Below are 8,057 nucleotides of genomic sequence, written 5' to 3'. Positions count from 1 at the left end.
CCTGATGGCAGAAGCTCGGTCATGGAACCCTGCCCCCCAGGACAACCCCCCCCTCCTCCGGGCAGCACTGTCACTCTGGCGCTGTCCCACCTGCCCCCAGGACTCAGACTCCTCACCCCAGGCTGGTGTTGGGGCCCAGGCTTCAGCATCCATCGCTCCACCTGGGGCCCCGGGGGGCAGTGGGTAGCACAGCTGACAAGGGCCGAGGGGACCCCCACAGACCCCAGCCTGTCTCAGACCTCACCATGCCCTCATGTAAGGGGAAGGCCAGGGTCTCGGGCTGGGGTCTGCGGTGAGTGGAAGTCTGGGCGTAGCGCCCTCACCACCCCCTCTGTCTCCCCTCAAGTAAATCACGGTCTGGGGTTCTGAAGAGTCTGACTCTGTGCCCAGGTGTGTGTTCAAATTGCCCTGAACAGTTCCCACCATGGCTCAGCGGAAATGAACCTGACTGGCATCCATGAGGACGCGGGTTCAATCCCTGGTCTCCCTCAGTGGGTTAAGGGTCTGGTGTTGCCATGAGCTGTGGTGTCGGCCGGCAGCTACAGCTCTGATTAGACCCCTAGCCTGGGAATCTCCATATACTGAGGGGGTTACCCTAAAAAGACCAAAAAAAAAAAATTGCCTCAATATTGGAGTTCCTGTTGTGGCTTGGTAGTAACGAACCAGACTAGTATCCATGAGGATACAGGTTTGATCCCTGGCCTTGCTCAGTAGGTTAAGGATCTGGCAGCTGCAGCTACAATTTGACCCCCAGCCTGGGAACTTCCATATGCTGTGGTGCTGCCCTAGAAAGACAAAAAAAAAAAAAAAGAAAAAAAATCGCCCTGAGTAGATAAATCCAGGATGCAGTCTGGCAGCCCCTGGAGATGCTTTAAATGCACACACCCTTTCCAAGAGAGTAATTGCACGAGGGTCTAATGATGGCCCCAAGTAGATCTAAGTCCTAAACCCAAAACTTGGAAGGGTGACCTGAGGTGGAAAAAGTATCTTTGCAGATATAAGAGTCTTGGGTGAGAACACCCTGGATTCTCCACATGGCCCTCAACCCAAGGACAAGTGTTAAGTCATTCACAGAAGAGGAAGCACACAGAGAAGGGAGGCCGTATGAAGACAGAGGCAGAGGGTGGAGGGACATGGCCACGAGCTTAGGGACGCCTGAAGCCCAGGAAGCTGGAAGAGGCAGAAGGGACCCTGCCCCGGAGCCCCGGCGGGAGTGGGCTCTGCCTGCACCTTGATCCCCGGCCTCCTGGTCGTGGTCCCTCGTCGTGGCAGCTCAAGGGAATGGCGTTTCTGGCTCCCTGGGGAAATGCGTGCTGATGAGGACAGAGCCCCATGCAAGGGTATTCCCAGAGCTCTGCTGCTAAGAGGAGAGCATCTCTGAGATCCCGCTGCAGCGCCGCAGGACCAGCGATGTCTCTGCAGCACCAGGACGCAGGTTGGATCCCCGGCCCAGCACAGTGGGGGAAGGATCTGGCATTGCTGCGGCTGAGGTAGGAGCTGCATCCTTGGAGCTTGATCCCTGGCTTGGGAGCTCCATATGCCGGGGGAGGCCAAAAAAGGAAGAAGAAAAAAAAAGAAAGCGTCTCAGCGCCCTTGTGCCTCCACAGACCGTGGTGCCACGCATGTGGGCTGGAATCCTGTGGGTGTGGCAGGAAGGACGCTGTTAAATCAGGGGTGGGGGTCGGCTGGGGGGTGGGAGGGTCACTCCAGGCAGAGTCTAAGCTTGAGGGGTCTTAAGGGGAGGTCTTAGGTTGGAGAGGCCATCAGGAGGCCAGAGAGGCTGTTGGAGCGATGGAGGGTGGATGGGGAGAGGGGGAGGTGAGGACCGGGGGTGGGGGTGGGGGTGCAGAATGACTAGGCTTGGGACCCCAGTGGTACCAACATCGCCTGCTGCCATGCACATACACTGGGTGGGCAGGAGAGTGCATGTGGCGGGGGAGACAGACTTCCCCTTTGCCCATGGAATTTTCTTTTTCTTTTTCTTTTTTTTTTTTTTTTGTCTCTTGTCTTTTGTCTTTTTAGGGCCGCATCCGCAGCATATGGAAATTCCCAGGCCAGGGGGTCAAATCAGAGCTGCAGCTGCCTGCCTACACCACAGCCACAGCCACACAGAAGCCGCGTCTGCCACGTCTGCGACCTGCGCCACAGCTCACGGCAATGCCGGATCCTCAACCCACTGAGCGAGGCCAGGGATCAAACCTGTGTCCTCATGAATACTAGTCGGGTTCGTTAACCACTGAGCCACGACAGGAACTCCAGAATTTGCTTTTCCATGAGGATAATATTAGTGTAGTTAAATACACACGTTATTCGTTTATTTATTTATTTTGGCCACGTCGGCGGCATTCGGAAGTTTCCAGGCCAGGATAGAACCTGAGCTGCTGCAGTGATAACTGCGCTGAGACATCAGGGAACTCCAAATACACACCGTTTTAAAAGGACTCTCACGTGGAATCCAAGGACCCAGGTCCAACCCACCCCCATTTTACAGGCGGGAAGGTGGAGGATCTGCACATCCCCCCAGTTGTCTATCAGACCCCCACTGGCAGAGAGGCTGCCCCCCACCGGTGGCCTGGAGGAGGTGTGGGTTTGGTGGGCAGCATTCCTGCAGTGACAGCTCCCACATTCTCTTCTGCACCCTGCGGCAGGTGGAGTGCCCCAGGCACCTGCAGGACCCCAGGGCTCCAAGTCCCCACGGGGCTCGCCCTCCACGCCCTCAGGGTGAAGTTCGACTTCTTCCCCCTGGCCTAGGTGTGCCCTGCAGGAGGCAGGATGCTGAATGAGGTCTGGAGCCCTGGTTCTGAGTGATGCAGACTGAAAGGTATGGATCCCCCCCTCGCCCCTTAACCATGCAGGGAGCCTGCAGGTGTTCCGGGGCTGGGGATACGACAGCGAGTGAGCATAAAACCTGCTTATGTGCCAGGGAAGCTGGACTAAGTCCAGGTTAAGCTCTCTCGCCCAGCCTTCCTTCTCAGCAGAATGCATGGAGCTGTGCATTCATTTGCTAAGGGTACCATAATAAAATGCCTCAGATGGGGGGGCCTGAACAACAGAATGTATTGTCTCTGTCCTCATGTGGCCTTCTCTGTGTGCATGTCCCAGCTGTCTCTTCATTTTCTTATAAGGAGCCCAGTCAAGTTGGATGAGGGGCCCACCCTAATGACCTCATCTTAACTTGATTAACCCCTTGAAAGACCCTATCGCCAATACAGTCACCTTCTGAGATGTACTGGGAGCTATAGGGTGTCACCTGTGAGTTTGGGGAACACAGTTCAGTCCATAGCACACACAGGTGTATGTGCAGGTTATACACATCCGACTCCCTGTACTTCCTTCCAGAGAGGTCCCCAGCACACAGAAGCCTCTGGGAAGGGTGACAGTGGTGACATTTGTCTTAAACCCTGGATGAGAGGAAGAGAAAGTAAGCAGGCCGCTTAGAGTTACCAAGGAAGTCAAGAGGGAGGATGGAAGGAAGAGAGAAGGAAGTTTGTATAGATGGATGGGTGGGTGGATGGAGGATGGATGAATAGATGGGCAGATGGGTAGGTGGCTGGATGGTGAATGGATGGATGGAGGATCAATGGATGGGTGGATGATGGGTGGGTGGATGGATGGAGGATGGATGGGTGGGTGGATGGATGGATGGATGGGTGGATGGATGGATGGGTGGGTGGATGGATGGATGGATGGATGGGTGGGGGATGGATGGATGGGTGGATGGATGGATGGGTGGGTGGATGGATGGGTGGGTGGATGGATGGATGGATGGGTGGATGGATGGATGGGTGGGTGGATGGATGGGTGGGTGGGTGGATGGATGGGTGGATGGCTAGGAGGGCAATGGGAGGAAGGAAGGGAGGAAGGGAAAGTTGTTTCATTCTGTCTTAGTGCCCTGGGGCTGCCCCATAACAGAATTCCAAGGACCAGGTGGCTCCAGAATGAAGGAGAAATGGACATTCTCACCACCCGACCTATGAAAAACAGCCAAAAGAAGTTCTCAGAAGAGAAAGACATCAGAAGAAGTCTTAGAACTTTGGGAAGGAAAGAGGAGCTCACGCTGGGGTAGACACATGAGACCATCCTTCTTGTGGTTTTTTAAATCCTCTTTGGTCATTGAATCAAAAATGGTGACAACATCTGCTGTGGGTCAATGTATGCGGTGGAAACATTTAAGACGAATGCGCTTACTTAGAAAGTGGGGCGGGTAAAACATCAAAGTAGAAGGAAGGTCCCTGTTCCCCCACCCCCTGCCCGCACCCCGCCAGCTCAGAATGTAAAAAGCCTGCCGTCTGCAGACAGTGAGGAGTTAGGTGCGTGCACTGTGACACCCACAGCACAGCCACCAAGAAAACTGTCCCTCGGTCTCCCTGCCTCCTCTCCCCCACCCCTCCCTCCCCATCTCTGTCTCCCTCTGTCTTTCCCTGTCTCGGTCTCTCCACCTCCTCCCCGACCCTGGTTGCAAAAGATACACCTCCTCTCCCCATTCTGTGAGCTGAGCCTTCCTTTTGGAGCCCTTGATGGTGGGGAGGGGAGTCTGATGGTGGGGGCAGGTGGTCCTCTGTAGCTGGATGAGCCGTTTCTGCACCCAGGGTGGCCCTCTACTCACCCACCCCTTAGACTTCCGGGCTGTGGGATCACGTCTAGGCAGCATGTCCTGATCTGGAAGAGGGAAGCTCGCCTGCTCTGACGCTAAACGGTGGCGGTCGCTCTTTAGAGGGATTTCTCCTCCCCCTGGGTTTCCCTCCAGGGAACCAGCCCCCCTCAGCCCCAAAGCTTTGCAGGATGAAGGACATGACACAGGGCTGACCAGTCAGAGCATCTTGGCCTCCCTGCTGCAGGGATCTGGTGCAGAATGAAGATGGGACATGATAAGAGTTTGCCAGACCTGGTTCTGGGACTCCGGCTGGAGCTGTTGATAGGAGTGGGCTGTGCGGTCCCCCTGCTGAGGCTGCCGAAGGACGGGGAGAAGCCGAAGCTTCTTGGGACCTACTTGTCGTCCCGAAGGAGAAGATGCCTGGAAACAGAGACGGAGAACCAGCCCCAGCATGCCAGGGGCTGAGAAGGGGACAGCGGTTCAAGTTCCCACTTCGCAACCCAAAGAAAGAGTGCGATGCTCCCAATGCTGCCCCCAGGGTCTTTCAGGTGCTCCTTCTGGGCTCCGACCCCCGGATGGGTTCGTCTAAATGAGCTGCTTTCGCCCCTGGTCCTCCCTCCTGATTTAAGCCCATGTCAGTAAAGCGCTGCCAGATAAATACAGGATACCAGTTACATTTGAATCTCAGGCGAATGATGAATAATCTTCTTCGTACGTCTCAGCTATTGCACGGGACATACTCATACAAAACAAGAAGAGCATTGCTTCTCTGAGATGCAAATGTAACTGGGCATGATGAATTTTATTGGTCAAGTCTGGCAACACTCTCTAAGGCGGGGAAGCGGAACACAGCAAGAGGATAAAGCCACCTTCTTATGAGGAGGCAGGGCACAGCGGTGACCCTGAGAGGCAGCCTCAAAAGATAGTCTTTCTGCCAGGGCGCCCACATCATCCACAGAGACTCTTGGGCTGTTGGGCAAATGAAAATGTGACCTGGAGAGAAAATGTAGTAGCCATTTACACTCTAGTGTGAATTAGTTCACAAAGTTGTGCATCTGCTCATTCTTGTCAGCCGGGCTGTAAGCAAGAGATCCCAGGGAGGGAGGCTCTTGGTTTTCCCCTGAAGTGTTTGTCTCCAGGGTACAAACCAGAGTACAAAGGATGGGATGGAAACAGTTCCCTGTGATTATTGACCTGCACTGCAGAGGAAAACCACGGGGGAGCTTCGAAAAATCCCTATGTCAAAAAATAAATAAATAAATAACACCCCAAAACAAAAATAAATTAAAAAATAGTAAATAAGCAAAAAAAAAAAAAAATCCCCCAACAAAACAAAAATAAATAAATAAGCATAAACTAACAAACCAAAAACCCTATGTCCAGGCCACACTCATTCTGATTAAACCAGGAGCTCCAGGGATGGGATCTGGTGGGATCCCACACAACCTAAAAGCTGAGAAGTATGTTATATTCGATAGACTTTCTGAGGACTTGAGCTTCTCAGATAACTCTGAAGGACTGCTCAAAAAAAAAAAAAAAAAAAAAAAAAGGGAGTCACATTAAAATTTTAAACATCAGAAGCTGACTGTTAATTAAAGGAAAACCAGACATCGCAGGTCAGTGAATGTAGCGCTTTTCTCTGTTTGGGAAGATGCAGGGGTCTGGGCTGGTGGAAGTCATTCCTTCGATATGCATCTGAACTCTCCAGGGCCAGTGTCCTGCTTTTCTCCATCCTGAGTCCCCTCAGGCTGCACAGGCAGCTGCCATGGCTGCTGGCTTGATGGCTGCAACATCTTTTGTTTATTGAGATGGCAGGCCACATTTTTCATGCATAGCCAAGTTTGAGAACCAGTGGAAGTAACTGCTGTCGCCAGTAGCCTGCTCTGTGCAGACATCCTGGGGACATAATTTCACTTGGTTTCCCCAACAGTCCTTCAAAGCAGACATTGTTAACCTCACCGACCACACAAGAGGTGACAGGACTGCCTTGAGGTCACACAGCAGGTGTTATCGGCCTGAGGAGTCATTTACGTGACCCCCCAGCCCTTCCGCCATGCTGCCTCTGGGCTGTGCAGCTGTGGGTGAGTGCCTGCCCCTCTCTGGTCCTGCATGCCCTCATCCCTAAAGCAGGGCTAGAGGATGCTATGTCCACAAGGGTCATGCCGTCTTGCCTGCCCAGGATGACGGGGGCATTAAAGAGGGAGAGGCATCTCAGAGCTCCCGCTGTGGCTCCGCAGGTTGAGACCACGACTAGTATCCATGAGGATGCGGGTTTGATCCCTGGCTTCACTCAGTGGGTTAAGGATCTGGAGCTGCCGAAAGCTGTGGTGTAGGTCAAAGACTCGGCTCAGATCTAGCATTGCTATGGCTGTGGCATAGACTGGCAGCTGCACTTCTGATTTGACCCCTAGCCTGAGAACCTCCATATGCTGCTTGTGTGGCCCTACAAAAATGGGGGGGGGGGAGTTCCCATCGTGACGCAGTGGAAACAAATCCGACTAGGAACCATGAGGTTGCGGGTTTGATCACTGGCCTTGCTCAGTGGGTTAAGGATCCGGCAATGCCAGGAGCTGTGGTGCAGGTCACAGACACAGCTCGATCTGGCATTGCTGTGGCTGTGGCGTAAACCAGTGGCTACAGCTCCAATTAGACTCCTAGCCTGGAAACCTCCATATGCCGCAGGTGTGGCCCTAAAAAGACAAAAAGACAAAAAAAAAAAATGAGGGTGATTTTAATAAGCCAATGGCATGGGTCAACCCTGCGTGCCTTGGGCATGTCATCAGTGTCTAGGTGGTTTAGAGGGTGGGGCCCCCTTGCTGGTGGAGTGGGAGGCTCCTGGCGAAATGACCTTAGAGGACTTTAACAAAAATCTCAATTGTCTTAAGGGCCGGACCTGAGCCCTGGGTGGTCCCGTGCTGAGTGAGGGAGGCAGACCCCAGTCCAAGCCAGGCCCTGTGCTGAGGCTCCATTCTCATCCCATCCTCAGCCCATTTTACAGATGAGGAAATCGGGGCTCAGCTAAGAACGAACAGCTGGTAGCTGGAAGATTTGCTGAGCACTCCCCCACCCCAGACAGTCTGTTCCCCAGCCTTCACACTTAGCCATGGTGCATTTCCAGCCTGGGCAGCTGCAGGAGCAAACATTTGTGGTTTTAGGTTGTCAGAGAATAGGTTGTGTTGCTTGGGGGCTTTGACGGGGCGTTATTTTTTATCTAGAAATAATTATAGGAGTTCCCTCTGTGGCGCAAGGGGATCGTCTTGGGAGCACTGGGATTCAGGTTCGATCCCCAGCCTGGCACAGTGGGTTAAGGATCCAACCTTGCTGCGATTTCGGCTTAGGTCGAAACGGAGGCTCAGGTCTGATACCTGGTCCAGGAGTTCCATGTGTCGTGGGGTGGCCATAAAAGAAAAAAAAAGCGAGAAAAAATAAGTATAGATTTACCATAAGTTGCAAAGTCAGTACA

This window comes from Sus scrofa, chromosome 2 (genome assembly GCF_000003025.6).
Source record: "Sus scrofa isolate TJ Tabasco breed Duroc chromosome 2, Sscrofa11.1, whole genome shotgun sequence".
Taxonomy (NCBI): Eukaryota; Metazoa; Chordata; class Mammalia; order Artiodactyla; family Suidae; genus Sus; species Sus scrofa.
Note: the sequence above shows the minus strand (reverse complement) of the source record.